Source organism: Schistocerca serialis, unplaced genomic scaffold (assembly GCF_023864345.2).
Source record: "Schistocerca serialis cubense isolate TAMUIC-IGC-003099 unplaced genomic scaffold, iqSchSeri2.2 HiC_scaffold_1182, whole genome shotgun sequence".
Taxonomy (NCBI): Eukaryota; Metazoa; Arthropoda; class Insecta; order Orthoptera; family Acrididae; genus Schistocerca; species Schistocerca serialis.
This window is the reverse complement of record NW_026047384.1, coordinates 10,001-15,000: the sequence shown is the minus strand read 5'-3', so window position 1 is coordinate 15,000 and position 5,000 is coordinate 10,001. Positions and strand designations below refer to the sequence as shown.

Below are 5,000 nucleotides of genomic sequence, written 5' to 3'. Positions count from 1 at the left end.
TCGCTCCCGTCAGCGGCGCTTCAGCTTTGGACAATTTCACGACCCGTCTTGAAACACGGACCAAGGAGTCTAACATGTGCGCGAGTCATTGGGCTGTACGAAACCTAAAGGCGTAATGAAAGTGAAGGTCTCGCCTTGCGCGGGCCGAGGGAGGATGGGGCTTCCCCGCCCTTCACGGGGCGGCGGCCTCCGCACTCCCGGGGCGTCTCGTCCTCATTGCGAGGTGAGGCGCACCTAGAGCGTACACGTTGGGACCCGAAAGATGGTGAACTATGCCTGGCCAGGACGAAGTCAGGGGAAACCCTGATGGAGGTCCGTAGCGATTCTGACGTGCAAATCGATCGTCGGAGCTGGGTATAGGGGCGAAAGACTAATCGAACCATCTAGTAGCTGGTTCCCTCCGAAGTTTCCCTCAGGATAGCTGGTGCTCGTACGAGTCTCATCCGGTAAAGCGAATGATTAGAGGCCTTGGGGCCGAAACGACCTCAACCTATTCTCAAACTTTAAATGGGTGAGATCTCCGGCTTGCTTGATATGCTGAAGCCGCGAGCAAACGACTCGGATCGGAGTGCCAAGTGGGCCACTTTTGGTAAGCAGAACTGGCGCTGTGGGATGAACCAAACGCCGAGTTAAGGCGCCCGAATCGACGCTCATGGGAAACCATGAAAGGCGTTGGTTGCTTAAGACAGCAGGACGGTGGCCATGGAAGTCGGAATCCGCTAAGGAGTGTGTAACAACTCACCTGCCGAAGCAACTAGCCCTGAAAATGGATGGCGCTGAAGCGTCGTGCCTATACTCGGCCGTCAGTCTGGCAGTCATGGCCGGTCCTTGCGGCCGGCCGCGAAGCCCTGACGAGTAGGAGGGTCGCGGCGGTGGGCGCAGAAGGGTCTGGGCGTGAGCCTGCCTGGAGCCGCCGTCGGTGCAGATCTTGGTGGTAGTAGCAAATACTCCAGCGAGGCCCTGGAGGGCTGACGCGGAGAAGGGTTTCGTGTGAACAGCCGTTGCACACGAGTCAGTCGATCCTAAGCCCTAGGAGAAATCCGATGTTGATGGGGGCCGTCATAGCATGATGCACTTTGTGCTGGCCCCCGTTGGGCGAAAGGGAATCCGGTTCCTATTCCGGAACCCGGCAGCGGAACCGATACAAGTCGGGCCCCTCTTTTAGAGATGCTCGTCGGGGTAACCCAAAAGGACCCGGAGACGCCGTCGGGAGATCGGGGAAGAGTTTTCTTTTCTGCATGAGCGTTCGAGTTCCCTGGAATCCTCTAGCAGGGAGATAGGGTTTGGAACGCGAAGAGCACCGCAGTTGCGGCGGTGTCCCGATCTTCCCCTCGGACCTTGAAAATCCGGGAGAGGGCCACGTGGAGGTGTCGCGCCGGTTCGTACCCATATCCGCAGCAGGTCTCCAAGGTGAAGAGCCTCTAGTCGATAGAATAATGTAGGTAAGGGAAGTCGGCAAATTGGATCCGTAACTTCGGGATAAGGATTGGCTCTGAGGATCGGGGCGTGTCGGGCTTGGTCGGGAAGTGGGTCAGCGCTAACGTGCCGGGCCTGGGCGAGGTGAGTGCCGTAGGGGTGCCGGTAAGTGCGGGCGTTTAGCGCGGGCGTGGTCTGCTCTCGCCGTTGGTTGGCCTCGTGCTGGCCGGCGGTGCAGGATGCGCGCGCCTGCGCGGCGTTCGCGCCCCGGTGCTTCAACCTGCGTGCAGGATCCGAGCTCGGTCCCGTGCCTTGGCCTCCCACGGATCTTCCTTGCTGCGAGGCCGCGTCCGCCTTAGCGTGCTCCTCCGGGGGCGCGCGGGTGCGCGGATTCTCTTCGGCCGCCATTCAACGATCAACTCAGAACTGGCACGGACTGGGGGAATCCGACTGTCTAATTAAAACAAAGCATTGCGATGGCCCTAGCGGGTGTTGACGCAATGTGATTTCTGCCCAGTGCTCTGAATGTCAACGTGAAGAAATTCAAGCAAGCGCGGGTAAACGGCGGGAGTAACTATGCTGCTGCTGCGAGGTGCCTTCCTTGGGTTATAGTTACAGGGAGAGTGATGCGCAATACATGGGCCTAGCCCTCTTAGCCTCTCCTCTCCTGCGGTCTTCTCCCCTTCTCGTGGGCCCGCTGATTTCGCAGAGTGGAAGACCGCACCAGGGGCTTGGGGGGGTTACCAGCCCCCCCTCGCACTATCCCTTTTTTAGTTGGGGGCAGTAAGCAGAGAACAAGTGGTGGCCCTTCCGCTGAAGGTGCCACCCCAACTCCCCCAGCACCTAGCCGGCCAACCGGCCGTGCCGAAAATCTTGTAACTTTTGCAGCTATGTATACCTGTAGTGAGTGCCACCGCAGCTTTACAACCAAGAACGGTCTCGGGGTCCATCGCCGCCGCCAACATCTTGCGGCCGCCAACGCGGAGATCGTCACGGAGAGGCATCGCGCGAGGTGGACGGAGGAAGAAGTCCTGTCGCTCGCCAAGGCGGAGGCCGAACTGTTCCTTGAGAGGGACGCCCGGTTCTTCTTCGTCAATCAAGAACTCATCAGGATGTTCCCCGACCGAACGCTCGAGGCAATCAAGTGCCGACGGCGGCAAGCTGCCCACAAGCAGCTTGTCCGCCAATTCATGGAGGCGCTTGAGATCGGTCGGGGGGAAGAGCCGGCGTCCCGCCGGGGAGCAGCGAGCCCGCTGCCTGACGCGGGCGAGGCCGCTGCGCCGCCCGTCGACGCAGCCGAGGACTTCGCGGCCGACACCACCGGGCCGCCGCCGGAGGGGCCGACTGACGCCGCCATCTGGGAGCATCTGGCGGGGCTACCCGCTTCCGCCCAGCGTTTCTCTGCCCTGGATCGTGTCATAGGTCTGGGGCGGGGCACGCCGCCCGATGTCATCCTGGGCATGCTCCCGGATGCCCTTGCGTCGGTCGGGTCTAGAGGGGAGAGATCGATCACCAGGACACAGCGGCCGCGCCAACCATCGAAGCGGCCGCCTGCCGCGCCGCCGACGCAGAAGCGCAAGCGGCGCCGCTGGGAGTACGCGAGAACGCAGGATGCCTTCCGACGGTCGCGTGCACGTTGCGTGCGCGGCCTCTTGGATGGCACCCTGCTCCAGCCGCCACGTGCCATCCCTGGTCTGCTGGACTTCTGGGCGGACCTCTTCACCAAGAAGCCCATCTCCACCGCGGGCTTCATTCGTGACCGCCTCCTCCCGCACTCAGAGCCTGTCGCTCTCGAGTGCATATGGGGGCCGGTCACACATGAGGAGGTCGCCGCCGCGTTGCCGCCCAGGGGATCAGCAGCCGGGCCGGACGGCCTTACCCCAGCGGAGTTGCGGCGCCTGCCGCACGAAGTCCTGGTGAAAGTGATGAATCTCTTCCTTCTGGCCCGCGCCCTTCCGGAACGCCTGCTTCGCGCGCGGACGTCCCTTCTCCCGAAAACGGCTGCACCAACATCCCCCGCTGACTTTCGCCCCATTACGGTCTGCTCGGTGTTGGCGCGGACCTTCCACAAGGTTCTCGCGTCACGCCTGATGCGCGCATGTGCTGTGGACGAACGTCAGCGGGCATTCATCCCTCGGGATGGGATGTTGGAAAATACCTTCATCTTGGACACTGCTCTCACCGACGCAGTTCGCTCCTGCCGCTCTGTCTTTGTGGCATCGATCGACGTATCTAAGGCATTCGATTCGGTAGATCATGCTGCCCTTCGCCCCGTGCTGAAGGCGCATGGCCTGCCGGATTGCTTTGTCGAGTATGTCGAGCGGTGCTACGAGGGCAGCACGACAGTGATAGCGGACGGCGCCGGCGTGGGCGTGTCTGTGCAGCCAGCACGGGGCGTTCGCCAGGGCGATCCCCTCTCCCCCCTCCTGTTCAACTTTGCGGTGGACTACGTTTTAGGCCAACTGCCCTCCCACATCGGAGCTCGGATCCTCGGTCGCAGAGTCAACGCTGCGGCCTTTGCAGATGACGTCTTGCTGTTTGCAGCGACCCCGAGGGGCTTGCAGTCCCTCATCGACGCAGCTACCGCAGCCCTCGCCCACCTGGGGCTGCAGATCAACGCCCGGAAGTGTTTCACCCTCGCCTTAGTCGCGTCAGGGCGCGAAAAGAAGGTGAAGGTGGACAGCAATGTCACCTTCACAGCAGGCAATACCACCATGCCTGCCCTGCGTGTGGGTGAAACCTTCCGGTACCTGGGGCTGCAATTTTCCACGGCGGGTCGCTGTGTCTTCAATCCACGTAGTCACCTGGTGGAGCAGCTTGACGTCATCTCCCGAGCTCCGCTGAAGCCGCAACAGCGCCTCCACGCTCTCACCAACGTACTTCTCCCTGGCCTGTACCACGGGCTGGCCCTCAGCCGCACCCGGGTGGGTGCATTGAAGTCGGCCGACGTCACCATCCGGGCCGCCGTCAGGAGATGGTTCCGCCTTCCGGCGGACACCCCCCTGGGATACTTCCACGCTCCTGTTGCCCAGGGGGGCCTCGGCATTCCATCTTGCCGATGGATGGGTCCGACCCTCCGTCGGTCCCGTCTCCTGGCGCTGAAGAAGATAGGGCCAGCCTGCGACGGTGCAGGCATGGATGAGGTACAGCGTGAGATCGAGGTGCTGGAGCGCCACCTAATGTGGGAGGGCCACCTCCTCAAATCGTCAACGCAGGTTGGGGAAATGTGGGCGGCGCGCCTACACATCGCCATTGACGGTGCGGCACTGTCATCTTCTGCCGCCGTCAGTGGCCAACATCAGTGGGTCGCCGACACCAGTCGCCTGCTATCTGGGCGTGAATACATCGACGCCCTCCGCGCCCGCATCAACGCCTTCCCTACGAAGGCACGGCGCAGTCGCGGGCGGGAGGCGGACACCAGATGCCGCGCGGGGTGCCAGGCCGTGGAGACCGCCAACCACGTACTTCAGGCTTGCTTTAGGACGCACGGGTCCCGGGTCAAGCGCCATGACGCTGTAGTGCGTTATGTCGCCCGTGGACTCGCGCAGAGGGGCTTCAATGTCTCTGTGGAGCCCCACCTCCGA

At 62.3% G+C, this 5,000-nt stretch overlaps 1 pseudogene; it reads left to right on the top strand.

Moving 5' to 3' along the window:
- The window catches only part of LOC126434168 (large subunit ribosomal RNA), a 7,871-nt pseudogene that overhangs the window by 878 nt on the left and 1,993 nt on the right, over positions 1 to 5,000 (top strand).